This window comes from Trichomycterus rosablanca, chromosome 27 (genome assembly GCF_030014385.1).
Source record: "Trichomycterus rosablanca isolate fTriRos1 chromosome 27, fTriRos1.hap1, whole genome shotgun sequence".
Taxonomy (NCBI): domain Eukaryota; kingdom Metazoa; phylum Chordata; class Actinopteri; order Siluriformes; family Trichomycteridae; genus Trichomycterus; species Trichomycterus rosablanca.
In genome coordinates, this window is record NC_086014.1 from 9,461,870 (window position 1) to 9,482,600 (window position 20,731).

The following is a 20,731-nucleotide window of genomic DNA, read 5'->3' on the forward strand; positions in this document are numbered from 1 at the left end:
AGAGGTGTGGACGACAGGAGCTGATACCTAATGTACTTCCTGTGTTCTGTTCTCTCTGTGCTGTCGGAGGTTCACTCCGGCTCGGCAGCCCTCTGATGGTAGAGATGTGAATGTCACGGTGATGGTGGTGATCATGACGTGAGTGGGTGAGCGTGCATGAAAGAAAGATAAAGAGAGGCGAGGCTGGGAGAGATGATCGGGAGATGGGATGTGAGTGGGACTTGGTGTTTGTGTGTATCTGGAGGTACTGAATCGTTTCTCAGGTGATTCACTGAATTGGTTTCACTTGATTCAGCTGTATAGCTGTATAGTAATAAGGACATGAGGATTTATTTATGGGAATTTGAAGACTATTGGTAGGAAAGGCTTTCAACAAGATTTTGGAATATATTTGGGAAGCCAGACATGAACGAGACCGGTGCGTCGGTTCATACCATTGGGAACATGTCCAGCATATACTTAAACTAGATACTACTGATTTTATACTGTATACTGTTAGCAGTGGCTGTGGCTGAAACACCTATACTTAATAATGCTGTGGGATGTTCACACACTTTTGTGTAAAGGTATATGTACAATTATACCCCATGGGACTGTAAACATTGCACATTAGAGTCAACAATGTTTAAGTATAAAAAAATAGGGTGTCTGTCATGATAGTTTCCCAATTACTGGGATTATTTGTGCAACTATGCAACCTAGTTTACTTTTTCCATGACTGAATGTCCTTGTTATTATTTATTTTAATGTATTTATTTATTTGGTTATGTTTTATTTATATATTTATTTAGAGTAAACAATGTTTAAGTATGTAATTAAATAAAAAAATCAGTGTGTTTATCATGCCAGTTTCCCGATTACTGGGATTATTTGTGCAACTATGCAACCTAGATTTACTTTTTCCGTGACTAAATGTCTTTGTTAATATTTTGCATATGTTAATATATAGTTTTTATTTATGTATTTATTTGTTTATTCATTTACTTATTATTTTTATATTTATTTATTTACATTTATTTATTTCTGTATATATTTTTGTTTATTTATTATTTTTTACATTTATTTATTTAAGATCATTTATTTATTTATTGTCTATCCAGTGATAGCTCAGTGGTTAAGGTACTGGACTAGTAAACAGAAGGTTGCCGGTTCAAGCCCCGCCACCACCAAGTTGCCACTGTTGGGTCCCTGAGCAAGGCCCTTAACCCTCAATTGCTGATCGTGTTCCGCTCATTGTGTAAGTCGCTTTGGATAAAAGCGTCTGCTAAATGCTGAAAATGTAAATGAAAATGAAAATGTAAATATCTATCTATCCATCCATCCATCCAGCCATCCAGTTAAATAAACAATGGAAACGGTGAGGGTGGGAGTAGTAGTAATTGGGTCGTGTCTGAGAGACGCTTATAGTCTGGATTTAGCACCATCTGATTTCCACCTTTTTTTGGACTGCTCGAAGAAGCTTTAAGGGGAAGATTTTCATGTGATGATGTGAAAGCAGAAACATTCAACCAAAAAAATGTTTGCTGATGGCATTAAAAAGTTGGTACGACAATGGGAATAATGCATCGGAAGGTGATTATGTAGAGTAGACGTACGGAATTGGACGTACAGAGTTCATTTCAAATGTAAAACAAAAATTCATAGGTGTACAGGTGTAACTTTGGGCTTGTCAGTGACAATTTAAGTATTTCCAGTGCACGCAAAGAGATGTTAGCTGGAATGCTAGTGGGTCATGCTGCCTCAGCCTATTGGGTTAAACAGCCTGAGTCTAACTGTGTTAGCTTAGTAAGAAAAAACTGCAGTGACGTAATCGCTGTCTAAGTAGTGCGTCTAAATAACCTGCCTTATAAGTTCTATGTCTTATTAGAACCCTGACCCTAGGCAGCTGCCTAGATAGACAAATAGGTCTTCAGACAGATCCATAGTTTATTTATTAATTTTTATTAACTAGTACTAACTAGCTCTAGAAAACAGACATGAATACATTTGGATTAGGGTTAGGGTTAAGGTTAGGGTTAGGGTTAAGGTTAAGGTTAGGGTTAGACAATCCATTGTGAGGCATTACATACTCACACATCCAGAGCAGCCAGTTTACCTCCTGGAATGAAACCAGACCCCCATATAGACATGGCAAGACACGCCCAAATTTTCACAACTAGACATGACCATCATACTTTTTCCTTAGGACACGATGTTGTACGACAACCAGACGGACTTCCTTCTTCTTCCTACTTGGTGTTTTCTGTCGGTCTGCCGAATCCACCAGTTGCTACTTACTTTCTCACCTGGTTTAAAAATAGAGACAAAGAGGTCGCAAAGCTGAATTAATCACATGATTATAGTGTCCACTTAATATCGGTTACCATGACGCCGGCTGAGCAAAAATTACCATCCGAGCCTGAGCGCTCATCATCCGCCTTTATTTTTGCTCACTGGCTGAATACTGAGTACTGAAGAATCGTAATTACACGTCAGGCTATTAGGAATCATTGCTTTGCTTCTAATTCCCTTCTAAAGTGAGAGAGTTGTTGTATAAATGACAAGATACAAAGAAATGGGGATGTCAGTGGGATTGTCTATGATGACCTTGGAGCGATGCTGAATTTTAGATATATTGGACCAGTATGTTGTACTTGTAGACCTGATTTCTCAAGATGTTGGAGACATCTTCATTCGGGCTTGCTGTCAGTAATCACGAGGTAATTTATATGGCTAATCCTCTTAAAAATAGCTGCACCAACTTATTAATACCACTCAATTTTCTTATTCCTTATGGAACAGTGATAGCCTTGTAGGTAGAGCTATGGGTTTCCCCATAGCCGCAACCATGTGATTTTGGATCCTGGCTCTACCATGCAGCCACCCCTGAGCGAGGAACCTATAAGGCTAGATAATCAGACAAACATAAATACAGTTAATCTGACTGCATATTGAATATCAAGGTTTAAATCACAATATTGCTCCCTGCATTGCGACCCCAGACCCTAGTACTTCTGCTTTTGAAAAGCAGGCCCAATTGACTCATTTCTGCCAATGCCTTTGCCCTCAAAGTGACCGGAACTAGCTTTCAACCCTTTTGGCTCCAATTTTCTCCCCTAATCTAGTCTAATCTAGCTTCGCAACTGACACACGCCCCCTACAACGTGTGCAGTATTGTCTGCATCTTTTCACCCGCACGAGGCGAGTTCATATGCGGATCAGCCTTGTGCACGGAGAGCCACACCCCTGGTCGCAATTGCACCAGTTATGAGGCACCCTGGTCCAGCTTGTCCCACCCTGTGTGAACAACAGCCAGTTGTTTTTCATGTAGCCGCCCAGCCCAGACGGATGGCAGAGCCGAGATTCGATACGATGTATTCAAAATCCCAGCTCTGGTGTGCTAGCGTGTTTAATCTGTCTGATCTTGATATCTAATGGGAGGGAATAGAAAAAAGTTCAAAAGTCTCACCTGCTAAATGGTCAACATGGATGGTCAACTGATAGTTGTGTTGATGGTCAACTGTCCAGCTCCAGTCAATGGCTGAGCTAGCCAATCAGTATGTACCTGGATAGATAATTAGACAGACATCAATACAGTTAGATGACCTGAATTGAAATGATGTAACCACTCAATACAAGACCAGCCATACAAGATCTTAGGACGCGGTTGTGTGTGTTGTGTGTTGTGTGTGTGTGTGTGTGTGTCTTTAATCCATGTAGAACTCCATAGTAATGATACTTCGATACTTTTGGCCATATAGTGTCAAAGCCATACAAAATCTCAGATCTTGAGACAATGCTGCTCCTGCTAGATGTGATAGACACCTGGCTTGTTTGCACCTCAAATTCAAATTATCCTCCAGGCCATCCTAGGAGGACGGGTCCCTGCTGAGTCTGGTTCTTCTCAAGGTTCCTTCCTGTATTTTTAAGGGAGTTTTTGCTTGCCACTGTCGCCCTTGACTTGCTCAACAGAGTTTTTTGGTCTGTTGGTCCTGGATTCTGTAAAGTTGCTTTGAGACCATTTCCTCTTTAAGGTTATGTCTCTTATTACAATTATCTCAGTGTGAGTGTGTGTGTGTGAGGGTACTCAGGAGTGGTGAGGAAACATTGGAGGCCAAGAATGTTGGTATAAGATAAACACCAGTAGAGTCAAGTGGCTTAGAGGGAAAAAATAAATCCTGATCCTGTAAGCTGGCGTTCGCTCTTATGTTTAGCGTGTTATCGTAGCCGTGTGGGCAGTTCAAGTGTCTGGACTTATCTGGCCACGTCTAAGATATGCATTTCCAATGTATTGCTTTTTCTACACATAACAGATATTCCTATTCTATTTCCTAATGCAGCGGTATACTGTGTTAACTGACAATGGTTTTCTAAAGCCCTCCTGAGCCCTGACGGTTTCTCATGCAGCCTCATGATACAGACTTTGAAGGTCACGCACATTCAACAGGGGAGATTACTCCGGATCCTCTGAATCTTTACGGTTGATGGTGAAAGACCAAATAATTTGGTGTTCTTGAACTAATCGACGATTCTTTCACAAAGTTTGAGAAAAAAATGGTCATGTGATTCCCTTTCTTATTACCAATCAATTTGTGTAAAATTATTTACACAAAAAAAAATTGTTGTGTGGAAAAAAAAAAGGAAAACAAGGGAACTAAGAAATCACATTCTTGTTTTATTGCATTTTACAAAATGACCAAACACTTTATGTATTTATTTATTGGGGGGGGGGGGGGATGTGGTTGGATAATTAAAAGCTATTTTAAATATATTTAAAAAAAAAAACCTAAATTATTAATACATTTTTCAGGGTCAAGTACCAAATAATAATTATTTAGGCTATAAATAAATATTCATTTAAAAATTTTTTTTTTTTTTACACATTTTCACACATTTTTACTCATTTATTTATTATTACTTTTTTATTTTATTATTATAGTATTAATAATACATTTTTCGGGGTCACCAAAGTACCAAACAATCATTATTTAGGAAATAAATAAATAAATAATTTTTTTATTAAAAATGTAAATATTTAATCAAAATATGGATTGTCAGGCAATGTAATACAAAATATTAATTCAGAAGCAGAGATACATCAACAATAGCATTTAATTATTTATTTATTTCTATCTAGTTCTATCTAGTTTCTAGTTCCATCACTTCATCCCTTCTGTTTCCATGAGGTTAAGACATCTGTTTGTGAGAGAGGAGGTCTGATAACTGAGGGTAGGGTGTAAGTGTGTGTGTGTGGGTGTGTGTTTACTTGTGATGAGGAAGGAGGGCTGACAGAGCGGCCATATCAGCGCCATATCACACCTAATTAATAAAGCTGGTCCGCGCTAATTAAAAAACTGTGATTAATGCCACTGCCAGGATTTCATGGCACTCCGTGGTGCCGTTTTGAGTCACAGATCTACTGCCATGTAAACACGTGGACACACACACACACAGCTCTGACGTGAACATTAGACAAGTAAAAACTTTTGATAAGTACAAAAAATGTAGTCTACGCAGCTTTATACATCGATCAGACATAACATTATGACCACCTTCCTAATATTCTATTGGTCTCCCTTTTGCTGCCAAAACAGCCCTGACCCAGCCGCTCAGGTGGCGGAGCGGTAAAGTACACTAGCGCAACAGAGTTGGGGTTTCGAATACATTGTATCGAATCTCAGCTCTGCTTTTCTGACTGGGCTGGGCGGCAGCATGAACAACGATTGGCTGTTGTTCAGGGTTAGAGGGTGAGAAAGTCGGATCATAGGTCCTCATAACTGGTGCGACTGTGTCCCCTGCTGGCTGACTGGTGGCGCCTACACAGGGCTGAGGAATAATGCCGATGGGGGTGTGGCCCTCCATACACAGTGCCCGTCAAGTGTATGAACTCGACTCGTGCAGGTGAAAAATGCAGTCTGTACTGACTGTACGTGCCGGAGGGGGCGTATGTCAGTTGAGAGGCGTCCTCAGTCAGCGGTGAAGGGTCGAATCAGTATAGAGGACGCAATCAGGGTAATTGGACACGACTAGATTGGGCGGGGGTGGGGGAAACAGCCCTGACCCATCGAGGCATGGACTCCACTAGACCCCTGAATGTGTGCTGTGGTATCTGGCACCAAGATGTTAGCAGCAGATCCTTTAACTCCTGTAAGTTGTGAGGTGGGGCATCCATGGATCGGACTTGTTTGCTAAACACAATCCACCACTTAGCTACTTAGTCCAGCTACTTAGTCCACCAGTGTATGATAACCCACGTTTTCAGAAATGACATGGTGGTACTTAAAAGGAGTGAAGCAGCTGCTTCACCACTGATGCAGCCTGTGTCGAGTGTGGACCAATCTGCCAGGCTCCTTTTAAAAGGGTGGCGGTTGGTTGCACCATAACAGCCGAGAGGCACAGCCACATTGACCGAGTTCCTCAGATAGAATATCAAAGTTTACCTGCATTGAACTGGTGTGTAGGTGTCTAAAAGGCAAGAACACTATACAGCACAATGCCAGAGCTATCAGTGAATATGCCATATAAAGCTGGCTGTGACTTATTGCAGGTGGGCATGACTCTGCAACCTGTGCCCCCTGCCAATCAGACAGGTGGACCCATTACACATATGCAGATTTTACACAAGCATCTCTTTAGGGTTTTTGTAAGTAAGGAGATGAACTTGGTGTATTGTTTATACAGTAGTTCCTTGTGTAGGTGTTGTTCCTGCTGCTTTCATGTCATCCTGCAACTGCTGCCTTTTCTTATCATTTAAGGTGACGGCTGGCTCCTTATGCTTAGTACTAGTCTGATAGCACATTATTAAATCTTTTTTTTTTTTGATATTGAGTACTTTCCACTTGCTATCGTCTTTAGCATGATTGCTACTCCTGCTTAGAATTAGACGTCTTTTGTGTACATTTGAAGTAGATATATGCACTTGAGGTGTATTAAATAAGGAAAAAGTGGTTAAATACCTGACACCCATACACACACTGTATTTTCTCGTATTACCTACCCAAAAAATGCCAAAATTTAATGGCCGGGACCATTTTTCACTGGTGTCCGTGTCTGGTTGCCAGCTTGCATTATTAACCAAGCTAAAATGGGCCGACGGCCATTAGTCGTGTGTTAGGCCGGGCAGTGTTTGTCTGCTTCTCATCGGGGTAAACATTTGTTCCAGTTGTTGATGGTGTGCAGCAGGAACATGAATCAGGGACGAGGAGTGGAAATCAGGGTGACAGCTGCAGCTCATTACCTCCACTATTACTGATCTAAAGGGGCTGCTGGGGGAAATTTCTCCTTTTATGGAAAGCCGGAGCATTCCTGTTTACCATGTAGCGCTGCCAATCACGCAGGATCCAGACGCTGGTCTATAATCGGTTAGCGTTTCTTTATTTTTTATTCTTTATTTTTCAGTCCTACGCCCAAGACCCAGATACAGGTCTGAGTACAGTAACTTGTTTTCCTTCTTGCGTATGCACACATGCTCCTTCAATCAAGACGTCTGACTCAGCCGGGCTGCTTTACGTCATCTGGCCCGACCTTTGCTGTCCTATTAAAAAGGAAGTCATTTTATTTTTTTTTCTTGGTCACCTCGTACAGGTTCAGTAAGCACGGCTATTCCGTCCAAATGAATCTGATTCGGTCGTATCAGCCGCTTTCCTGGAAGAAAATTACTCGTATAATTATAAAATATTTCCATTTCTAGGTTATTCTAAAGTCAGGCTGCATTTTAGATAAATAAATAAAATTCTTTCTTTCTTTCTTTCTTTCTTTCTTTCTTTCTTTCTTTCTTTCTTTCTTTCTTTCTTTCTTTCTTTCTTTCTTTCCTTTTATTAATTCTTTTTCCTTTTTTCTTTCTTTCTCTTTCTTTTTTATTTCTTTCTTTCTTTTTATTGATTTATTTTCTTTCTTTTTTATTGATTTCTTTTGTTCCTTCCTTCTTTCCTTCCTTCCTTCTTTATTTTTTCTTTCTTTCTTCCTTCGATTTTTCCTTCCTTCCTTCCTTCCTTCTTTTTCTTTCTTTCTTATTGATACTTTTTTCTTTTTCTTTCTATCCTGATTATTTTTTTTCTTTCTCTCTCTTTCCTTCTTTCTTTCTTTCTTTCTTTCTTTCTTTCTTTCTTTCTTTCTTTCTTTCTTTCTTTCTTTCTTTCTTTCTTTCTTTCTTTCTTTCTTTCTTTCTTTCTTTCTTTCTTTCCTGATTCTTTTTTCTTTCTCTCTTTCCTTCCTTCTTTCTTTTTTATTGATTATTTTTTACTGTATTTCTTTCTTTATTTCTTTCTTTCTTTCTTTAGTTATTTCATTTGTATTTGCTTTCCTTCTTTTTTATTATTAATTCTTTTTTGGATTTTTTCTTTCTTTCTTTCTTTCTTTCTTTCTTTCTTTCTTTCTTTCTTTCTTTCTTTCTTTCTTTCTTTCTTTCTTTCTTTCTTCTTACCTACCTACCTACCTAAATCTTTCTTTCTTTTCTTTCCTTCTTTCTTTCTTTCCTTTTTTCTTTTATTCATTCTTTTTCCTTCCTTCCTTTCTTCCTACCTACCTACCTAAACCACCCACTCTACCTACCTACCTAGTTAGGTTGTTTGTTTGTTCATTAGTTTTTGTATGTGACAAATGTATTCCCTATTCACAGTCCAGACTAAAAATAGTAGTAAAAGCCTTTAATTTACTTAATTTTATTAACTTACATTTAGCATCAATAAAAAAATTTTTAAACAGCCATTCCATAGCATCGAGATTTAGTTAATTATGTTGTAGATTTACTTTTTTTTTCTTATAATTTGTTACATCTATTTTTTTTAATTTTTTTTTTTTTAATTTTTTTTTTTTTTACTTGTTTAGCTTTATATGATGTTTCCACCACCATACTTCACACCATGCTGTGATAAGGTCATTGTTCTGGTAAGTAGCACATTATGTATTTTTTGTATTATGTACTACCCACTAGGCTACCACCATCCCATTTTTTCCCCTTAACTGAGACAGCAGACTGGGATTTATCTGATGAGGCATGGCGCCTCTACAATCTATACCTCAAATCTCATCAGTAATTAAAGGGCTTAGTTTAAGGAGAAGAGGGAACTTTCACTTCTTTACAGCCCCAAAAATAAAAGTGCCTTGTGTCCTAGAGTACTGTAGACTTTTTAGTAAGGCTAATAATAATAACAGCACAAAGATTCGAACACATGCAATTCCGATCTGCTCTATGTTTAACTCACAGTACTACAGAAATTGAGGCCACGGCAGTAGGTTAATGTATTAACTCCTTAACGGCCTTCCTCGAATGCATGAATCAAAAGCGGCCGATGCAGCACCTTGTGTTTTGAGGGGTCCCGGCCCCCTTGACCTCTGCCAATTGTGATCTCATTGGGCTTTAACTTTGTAGATCAGACTTTAATTTTGAAGCAGGTAAGAGGGACAGTGATGAATAGGGTGCATCACACAGAGCTTAAATTACCCTCTCCCTGGTGATGGTGGGATCAGGAGGTGCATGGGGCGGTGGGTGAGGGTGGAGGGGGGTTCCTCCATGACCTAGTAACAGACGGAGAAAGAGGGCTGGTCAGCACTTGGCCTCGCAACCCTGCGAGCTAGCACACCCAGCGAGCGAGCGAGAGAGAGAAAGAGAAATACCCTACAATAAACCAGACTTTAATATTTAGTCCTGAGCAACAACTACGAGCAATATTAGCTTAGCTGGAATTAAAGAATATAGGACGTGTTCAAAAGTTCTCTTTTTTAATGTAACTTTAATAATGGCAGTACTTTAGTGTTTAATAACGGATGTTACGTACAGAGCTTTAAATAGACAGAAGTCATTTAACAAACTTTTATCCCGTTGCGCTGCTCTAAGTAGCTCCAAAAAGTCTAAAATAATCATGCAAATGTAGCTTTTCTCTTTCAAAATAAGTACAGAATTTATTACACTCGTACATCATAAATTATGACGGACTAACTTCACACATTTAAATCCACATCTGTACACGAGGAGGATTACATCACAAAATAATAGTGATTCTTTTTTTCTGTATTTCTTTCTATATTTTATTTATTATTTTCTTTCCTTTATTCTTTCTTTTATTGATTCATTTTTCTTTCTTTTTTCTTTCTTTTTTCTGGATTTTTTTTCTTTTCTTTCTTTCTTTCTTTCTTTCTTTCTTTCTTTCTTTCTTTCTTTCTTTCTTTCTTTCTTTCTTTCTTTCTTTCTTTCTTTCATTCCTACATTTCTTTCTTTCTTTCTTCCTTCCTTCCTTCCTTCCTTCCTTCCTTCCTTCCTTCCTTCCTTCCTTCCTACCTACCTACCTCCCTCCCTCCCTCCCTCCCTCCCTTCCTTCTTTCTTTCTTTCTTTTTTATTGATTCTTTTTTCTTTCTTCCTTTTTTATTTATTTTTATTTATTCTTTTTTTCTCTTTGTTTTTTCTTTCTTCCTTTCTCTTTCTTTATTTCCTTTCTTACTTTTTCTTATTCCTTTCTTACTTACTCTTTACTTTATTTTATTCTTTCTTTCTTTCTTTCTTTCTTTCTTTCTTTCTTTCTTTCTTTCTTTATTTATTTCTCTTTCTTTCTTTTTTTCTTTCTTTCAAGAAAAAGAACTAAAACTCTTGAATTTAATAACTTACGTTTAGTATCACGAACATTTTCCATAGCTGCTGATCACAGAGAGAAAGGATGTTATACTATACTGTTACTATACTTGACTATTCCAGAGTTAAATGACTTCTGTCTATTTAAAGCTCTGTACGTTACATCCGTTATTAAACGCTAAAGTACTGCCATTATTCAAGTTACATTAAAAAAGAGAACTTTTTTTTCTCCCGTTGCGCTGCTTTAAGTAGCTCTAAAAAGTCTAAAATAATCATGCAAATGTAGCTTCTCTCTGTCAGAATAAGTACAGAATTTATTACACTCGTACATCATAAATTATGACGGACTAACTTCACACATTTAAATCCACATCTGTACACGGTGAGGATTGCATCACAAAATCATATCTAAGCGAGTTGATTGTTCGGTGCTGATGATTTACAGAATAGTCACATGGTTGGACATAATTTAATTTTAGGCATATTAGTGCCCATTGTTGGGGCTACAATTTGTAATGACCTGTGGTGTTTGAGTCCTTGAACTAGACATTGATATCTTAATCTTAATCCAGGTACTTACAGCACTTTTTTTTATTTATTCATTTATTCGAGTTACATAATCCAATTTTAACCACATATTTGGACCACATACTCAAAAAATTGCAATTTCACACAGTTAAACTTTAAAATTTTGCATAAATATTGGGCCAAGGTTTGCATTAAGTATACGCTCTACAAAAATTATCAGTGCTTATTATTATTATGATTCCTACAAATCTGGGCTAGATTTCTAACATTAATTTAAAAAAGTTGACCCAGTAGTTTTTACTTCACAATTCACCAATCCATGCAGAAATCAAAGTAATTCCAGTCCAAAGACATGCACTAAATTGTCCAACCATAACATTAAAACCACCTCCTTGTTTCTACACTCACTTGTCTGTTTTATCAGCTCCACTTACCATATACAAGCACTTTGTAGTTCTACAATTACTGACTGTAGTCCATCTGTTTCTATGCATACCTTTTTAGCCTGCTTTCACCCTGTTCTACAATGGTCAGGACCCCCACAGGACCACCACAGAGCAGGTATTATTTAGGTGGTTGTTCATTCTCAGCACTGCAGTGACACTGACATGGTGATGGTGTGTTAGTGTGTGTTGCGCTGGTATGAGTGGAGTTTTTAAATACTGGACACTCACTGTCCACTCTATTAGACACTCCTACCTAGTTGGTCCACCTTGTAGATGTAAAGTCAGAGACGATCGCTCATCTATTGCTGCTGTCTGAGTTGGTCATCTTCTAGACCTTCATCAGTGGTCACAGGACGCTGCCTACGGGGCGCTGTTGGCTGGATATATTTTTGGTTGGTGGACTCTTCTCAGTCCAGCAGTGACACTGAGGTGTTTAAAAACTCCAGCAGCATTGCTGTGTCTGATCCAATCATACCAGCATGATCTGAGAATGATACACCACCCAAATAATGTCTACTCTGTAGTGGTCCTGTGGGGGTCCTGACCATTGAAGAACAGCATGAAAGGGGGCTAACAAAGCATGCAGAGAAACAGATGGACTACAGTCAGTAATTGTAGAACTTCAAAGTGCTTGTATATGGTAAGTGGAGCTGATAAAATGGACAGGGAATGTAGAAACAAGGTGGTGGTTTTAATGTTATGGCTGATCAGTGTGTATAGTACAACAGTACTATGTACTTGTAATAACAGTAGTAGCAGTAATATCAGCTACATATAAATGTACGAACGCGACAGAAACATTATGGACGTATAAAAATGGAGTGTTGGACAGAGATGAGTCAGTGTTTCCCCTCCTCTTTCATGCTCCCCACTGCTTGGCCTCCTTACACACGCCACTAGGATTAACTGTGCCATGAAGACTTGTGGAGCACGATCTCGCCCCTGCTCCTCTCCCTCACCGTGAAATCTCCCCACGCTTTTTACATTCTACCTTATGTAGAGTCTTATCTTTTAGCTTCCCACCCCACTCCTTTAGTATTAGGTGCTTCTGCCTTTTTCTACAGAATGGGTTTTTTTGTGCAGGCCGGCCCAGTTTTGGTTTAGCTGTGGGTTGAACCACTTCTAACGTATGTGACTTAAAAACCCGGTGCTGTGGGGATGTCAGAGGCTAGAAAAGCACTGGATTTTAGTGTTTATGTACACCCCGGCATATATTGTTATTAGTAGGGAATGTGAAGTTAAGACACACAAACACACAACATATAGACAGACAGACAGACAGACAGACAGACAGACAGACAGACAGACAGACAGACAGACACTGTACATATTTGTGTTGTCATTGATTAAGTCTGGTTACTTGACTAATGCACCTTGTCTGTAGAGTATATGTATGTAGACAGACAGACAGACAGACAGACAGACAGATACTGTACATATTATTTTGTTTGTGTTGTCATTGATTAAGTCTGGTTACTTGATTATTGCACCTTGATAGATAGATAGATAGATAGATAGATAGATAGATAGATAGATAGATAGATAGATAGATAGATAGATAGATAGATAGATAGATAGATAGATAGATAGATAGATATACAGTGTATATATATATATATATATATATATAGTGAGAGAGAGGGAGAGAGAGAGAGAGAGAGAGAGAGAGAGAGAGAGAGAGAGAAGAGAGAGACTGTATATACTACTTTATTTGTATTGTCATTCATTAAGTCTATATATATACTGTATATATATAGTCAAAACTTTATTGGCCTACAATTAGTAATACTGGTTTACACCCTAAGATGAATACGGTTTAAACATCGTATGGTGTCTGGATTTGACATGTGATGTTTATGGTATTTTGCACTCATTATGCACCCACTGTGGTATTTTTTTTTTTAACCATAATGGGTGCAAATATACCATAAACATCATGTCAGATCCTGGCACCATACAATATTTGAACTTTATGCATTTTACATGTTTGAAACACATCCCATGTGTGGTGCATTGTAGAGTTTCATGAAGGCACTGGGTATTTTAAACCCAGCTCCCCACACGGGTGAGAAAACCCAAACACTGAGCTGTATTTAATCAGCAGAAAATACAGGTTTTGAAGGGGCTTTGTGGGGAAACCAAATGCTGTACCAGGCTATTGGTGGTTGAGTTATATAGACGACATTACCCTACACACACACACACACTAACCCTGCGCCCTGACTCCGTGCGCGCCCCCGTCCACCAAAAACACGCGCACGCAGGAGAGCATAGGTTAATACTGTAGCGCTCCTTGTGGGCCTGACCACTGCGTGCCAATTATGTACAGTATATAACCGATCCTAAAAAAGAATCATGGGGTATAAATAGTTACCTAACTTTACCTTCCTTTGCGTGTGTTAAAACAAATATCTGATTACTGCTTTATTAAAAATAAAAGAAAGATAAACGTACATGAAAATAACGAAATAAACAACAGATCGGTCATACGAATGCCCAGTGACGTCACAATTATTTTCTAAACGTCATAATTTACAATTAACTGTAGCATAGCGTTTTGAGCTCAGTGCTGTAAGACGCTCATCTGTTACATGGTCCTGACAAACCACAATAGAACTGAAGTCCCTTCCCATCATGCTGTTTTTAATGCACAGGATCACAATATGAAGCAAATACACAATTTGGTAATTAAAAATATTCATCCACGTATTATGAACGTTTTATACTGGGCTGTTAGCTCATATTTAAAGATGATGATAATAATAATCATAATAATCATAATAATCATAATAATAACAAAACAATAATAATAACAATAACAATAATAATAATAATAATAATCTAATTGAAACGATACCCACGACAGTCTACAACGCTGATTTTAAGCATGTAATTGATTTATCCCTTATATTATTAATTAATTTCACAATATATTTAGGCTAATTTAAAAATGATGTACTGTTTGGGTTGTAGTAGACATACAGTATATTACGTTTACCTAAAACTTATACCAAAACGAATGCTGTAGAATAAAACTAATAATAAAACAAGATCTATAATAATCTGTAAACAGCAATCTGTAATACGGCAAAATGCTCGTTATTATTATTATTATTATTATTATTATTATTACCAACTAAACACACTAATTCTACTTAATTTATGCTACTCATTTTTTTAATAAAAATGTAATATTATTTTATTATTATTATTTAAACATGTTGCTATACTGCATATATGCAATCTGAAAACACAAACCAGATGTTCAACATACAGATTATGTCGGAAACTTCTACAGCATTTGTGTAACTGTTTTAAGCCATATTGTTATTGCAATTTTAAGGCTGATTAGTTCTTAAAACGACTAAGTAGCCTAAATGAGTGAAAGATATACAATGCGCAATATAAATAAGCGCAACTGTGTCAACATTAATCCTTAAACCAATACGTTTCCTTACTCCTAATACTTTTTGACTTACTTTTATTAGGTTTTTATTAGGAAGTATGATAAAAGTAAAATAATAGTAATAATAATAATAATCAGCAAGGACGAAAAACATATAAACATATAAATAAGCAATAGGCGGAAAAAGGTGCGCACTTTTTGGAGCGCTATTTTAAGTCCGCTATTTCAAACAGTGCGTGTACAGAAATGCACAATGACAACACATCTAGATCGTATACTGTATTTTCTTTTACGTATTTAAAAGAAAACATTAATTAATACAAATCAAATATCATAAATAACAAACTAACACGTTTACTATAGTAGACTTGAGATGTCCCGACTTAAATAAGACAGTAATGATTAATTAACGGTAACTGCGGTAAACTTTTCCAAAAGTTTAATGATTTGGACAGTTTAATGATTTGGACTTAACATGTTATACTACAAGTAAAAATTGCAGGATTTTTTAATCGTTTTGTTGTTGTTATTATTATTATTATTATTATTATTATTATTATTATTATCAAATGTTGCAATTTCAGCTTTGTACCTATTATTTATTGTAGTCTTAACAATACATTTCAGATAGATAGATAGATAGATAGATAGATAGATAGATAGATAGATAGATAGATAGATAGATAGATAGATAGATAGATAGATAGATAGATAGATAGATAGATAGATATTATTGTACAGGCAAACAATACAGTATTTATTTTTTTCACATCAAGAAAACCAACCCAAACTTTTCTAATATATGGTATAAAAACCTTTAATACTTTAATACTATATACACATAAAACACATGAACAATAAAGCCTAAACCCTGAGAGTCTTCCATGCTTTATTTGGCATTACAGTAGTTGCTACGATATCTACAGTTATACTGCACAATATTAGTACAATAAAAGTAACAAAATAAAATGAAAAGAGAATCAGACAGTCAAAAATACACGTTTTGGATAAGTATAAACGAACTGTTATTAATCTACAATTTTTAAATAACTGATTTAGACTAATTTGCTGATATTACATTTATTTATACGTTTAGTTTAGTCTAAAAGGGGAAAATAGTGATCAGGTACAAGATCAAGTCTCTCTCTCTCTCTGTCTCTCTCTCTCTCTCTCACACACACACACCTCCTACTCCTGCGCAAGTAATCTGCACCACCCCTTCAATCCACATACAAATTCAGGTCAGGGGGTCTTTGATTCGCATTATTACTTTAATTATTTACACGTTAGGTCTGTACCTTATTCCTAATACTTAGCTCATATGGGCGACAAACACGCACCAATTCGCACACACACCACATACACTATATTTTTTGTTTGTTTTTGGCTTTAAATAGCCTACAAAAGGCCATAGCTATGAGCTGATCTATAACTTGTGTGTGATCTGTGTGTGTGTGTGTGTGTGTGTGTGTATGTGTGCTTATTTATATGTACTGTGTAATCTCCAGACAGTGCAATAGTCAACTAACCAGACTGAATCAATGACAATAGTCACTTTCTGTTCTAGGATGCATCCAAACGTAAAAACAAACGCGTGCAATACTTAGACATTAAAAAGTTACCAAAAATTATAATAAACAAAGATACACATTTGGTCCGTATGTTAAAAAGACAAAGTAAAACAGTATCTGATTTTAGATTTGGACGAAATGAACATCATGTCCACACTAAATAACCATAATACAGAAACAAACAGGGCTGTCACATGAGAAGTTAAAGATTCCAGATTAAAGTGGAGAAATTGCCTTTATCTCGTATTAAAATCGTGGTCTAAGCAATAGAAAAAACACGTTTTAATCCAGATTGACACACAGAAAGAATAAAATAAATATATAAATAAATAAATGATCATTTGTTGGGAAGTGACCTCGTATCGTGGTGCGTTAATTACTTACTTACTGTGTTCATCTGAGTAGAATAGAATAGAATAGAATAGAATAGAAATTTTATACTTTACACTATATACTGTGTAGTACTTCTCATAAAACATGCAGTCAATAATATCAGCATATAGGATTTGAGGTGCAAAGTGGCAAAATGAGGTGCACAAATGCATGAGTTCTTAAGGGTTTGGGCAGGGTGCTCAGTTTATAGGTTCTCGTTTAAAACACACACACACACACACACACACACACACACACACACACACACACACACACACACACACACACACACACACACACACACACACTTTTGACTGTATCAAATCAGGTTTTAAATGCCTAACACCTAACACAGTGTATATACTGTATGTAAGGTGCCTATATGTATTTAAACGTGTCTGGGGTATTTAAAACAGTCTAATATGTATTATAATAATAATAATAATTATTATTATTATTATTATTAATACAGACTTTACACGTGAAAAAAACTTTAATAATAGATATTTCATAACGTCTTGTACCAGCAAATAATTACACTGTTTCACAAAGTTATGATATATAAGTCTATGATCAAATTCTGCAGACTATTAATTACAATACAGTGTATTCATAATACAGTTGATTCATCAGATGTATGGAAAACAACACGAACACGATTAATGGAATGTGTGCGTAAACCTGGCAGATTTGTATGTCGTTAGTACATACTGTAGCATCAAACAAATGCCATTTAGGCCTTAAGTGATGTCTGTTAAAGCTGTAATGTGCAACTTTATTGACTAAATTACGCACAGCAGTACACAATCAGTCGACTATGTTTACGTTGATTCAGATGTAGCAAGGCAATGTAATATGTGCGTGAAGTTGTGCAACATGTACATAATTAAAGTACATATAAAGCAGCATGCTGAATGTCTATAGTACACACTACAATGTGCCATCAAACAAATGCCATCGAGGCCTTAAGTGATGTCTATTCAAGCTGAAATGTGCAACTGTATTGACTAAATTACGCACAGCAGTACATAGTCAGTCGACGTTTACGTTGATTCGAATGTGCACACGAACAACACGGACACGATTAATGGATATGTGCGTAAAGTTGTGCAACATCTATATAATTGAAGTACATATAAAGCAGCATGCTGAATGTGTATAGTACACACTACAATGTGCCATCAAACAAATGCCATTCAGGCCTTAAGTAACGTCTGTTAAAGCTGTAATATGCATCTTTTTGACTAAATTACGCACAGCAGTACATAGTCGACGTTTACGAACACGATTAATGGATATATGCGTAAAGTTGTGCAAAATGTACCTAATTAAAGCACATATAAAGCAGCATTTTTGACTGGTTGACATGAATGTGAGTGATACACACTGTGTGATCATGCCATTGATACCTTAGGTAATGTCTGTTAAAGCTGTAATGTGCAACGTTATTGACTAAATTACGCACAACAGTACATAGTCGACGTTTACGAACACGATTAATGGAATATGTACGTAAAGTTGTGCAAAATGTACAAAAGAAAGCACATATAAAGCAGCATTTTTGACTGGTTAACCTGAATGTGAGTGATACACACTGTGTGATCAGACAAATGCCATTAAGGCCTTAAGTAATGTCTGTTAAAGCTGTAATATGCAATTACGCACAGCAGTACATAGTTGACGTTTACGAACACGATTAATGGATATGTGCGTAAAGTTGTGCAGCTGTGTGCACAAATAAAGTAAATATAAAGCAACATGTTTGACTGGTTGACATGAATGTGGATAATACGCAGCACTGAGGCCTTAAGTGTACTTAGAAAAAATCGTTTTGCATTGCTTGAAGCTGTAATATGCAACCTTTTGACTGAATTGCGCACAACAGTGCATATAATTAACTGAATTCGCAGTAATATATACATCTGTTTTATGTATTTCTAAGTTTACTTTGAAAACTGTGCTTAAAGCGACTCCGTGCGGAGCCTTTTGAGCCTTTTGGCTCTGTCTCAAACCCACACACGGGCTACTAATAGCGTCTCCGCAGTCAATTGTGACAAAATAAGCGGTGCAGAGGTTACCCAGGCAACGTGGGGTCCCGCCGCTAAGTGTGTAATAATACTGCACTTTCCCCCCCGCACTAAATAGTGCGCGCTGTTTTGACATACCGTGCGTCGTTATGAAGACGTGCGTGTGACACTGACGGACGCGCCAATCGCCTGAGACGGACAGATGCTTGGGCGGATCTAAGGAAAGCGCCCCGAATCACCGATGCGCCGCTCTTTCACACACGTACGCGGTTCTCTTGCGCACACTTGAGCGGACACTTCTGCAGGTTTTTTACCCCGAAGACTACGATCCGATCACGAAGATCTCGGGTCCGATTGGTTCTTTTTTGTTTTTAAAGAGAACCGAGAGCAGAAGAGAATCGTGGATGCGGACGGTTGGATAGGAGAGGATTTGACGCGCGTTTGTGCGTCTTTCAAAAAAGACGCTCTTTTCCAAGGATGCGCGCGTTCTGATCTAAATCATCTTTAGGATAAAAAGCCCAGACTTCCCTTTTACTTCTGATAGTAAACAGTCTGAGAGAACTTTTTTTTTCTTCCCTAGAGGTGGAGATCTAAACCAAACAGGACAGGGGAAACCTTTTGTCCCCTCTTTCCTTTTTTTCCTATACATCAAATCTTAATTATGGACACATTTTGAGATCTTACCTGTCTGTACAAAGCCCAAACTCAAACCTCTCCATTCTGTCTGCGCGCTGGGAAAAAAAAGAGAGAAAAAAATAAAGAAAACCTGAATTTATAAACGTATGCTCTTCCCTAGCTTGTTACGTGACTCCTTGTGTTTTAATAGAATAAAAAAAAGACGCTCCTGGCTTTTAAATCCCGCAACACAAAGCCGAAAAAGAAAAAGTGCTATAGTAAAAGTGTTTTGGAAGTAGATCTGCGATCGGTGCCTGGGTCCGACACTCCCCCCTCCTCCTTCTCATCCTCCTCCTCCTCCTCCTCCTCCTTCTGGCTACAAACCAGGGGCCAGGGCTGTCCAATCACACGCAGATCTCATCGATGCCTGCGCGCTCACCGCGCATTTCGGAGGCGCACGGACAAAATTAGACAAGCGGGCGAACGGCGCGCAACTCAGTGCGTCTCTTGCTTTAAAAAATCTGCCTTTTTTTTTTTAATAATGGACGTTTAAAGTTTGGCGCGGAGTGTTTGGGATTTTAATGCGTTGAGAGGCTGATTCTCATGGATAATATCATGCGATCGAGTAAGTAGTGCGCCTTTTTTTTGGCAGGAGCACGTATTGTATTGTGTTGTGTTGTGTTGTATTGTATGGTATTGTGATGTGATGTAATAGTGTAATGCATGGTGTGCGTGCATGGTGTGTGAGTGCGTGCACGCTTTCCATGTTGGTGATTTCTCTATTGTGTTTGCTATGCAGAAGCATGTGTCAGTCAGTCAGTCAGTCAGTCAGTGTAAACAGGCGCAGTCTTGTGCGCCTCCATGGGTATACTTCACTATAGCGTGCGTGGTACGAGTGCCTGCAGTAGGCACCCAGAGGTGGAGAGAGCAAGACAGACAGGCTCAAGCGAAACCCATCCGAGGTGGAAGGAGTTAATGTGACAGTGCTTGATGTTTGCCCCCCCTCTCGCTTTTGCAGGACTTTTGAGTGACGCGATCATTTTGGTCTTTTTTTTCTCCTCTTCTCTAAGCTCGCCTGTTGCGGCTGCCAGCTCGGACCGACTGAGAATCGAACTAAGAGCATTTTTCCTCTCCTCTCCTTCCCTTCTTCTCAAACCGATCGACCCTCCGGCATCTGCTTCACCACCCATGCCCGTTTTCTTCGTCTTTTGAACGGCTCCGG

The 20,731-nt window shown here is 37.9% G+C and overlaps 1 long non-coding RNA gene across 1 annotated transcript; it reads right to left on the reverse strand.

Annotated features, from left to right (window-relative positions):
* Positions 1–1,967: 1,967 nt before the first annotated feature.
* Positions 1,968–19,629, reverse strand: LOC134304365 (uncharacterized). Its single transcript, XR_010007833.1, has 3 exons — positions 19,579–19,629; positions 3,449–3,544; positions 1,968–2,285 (listed from the first exon to the last, which is right to left on the reverse strand). It is a non-coding gene; the product is annotated as an uncharacterized LOC134304365 (long non-coding RNA).
* Between the last annotated feature and the right edge of the window lie 1,102 nt (positions 19,630–20,731).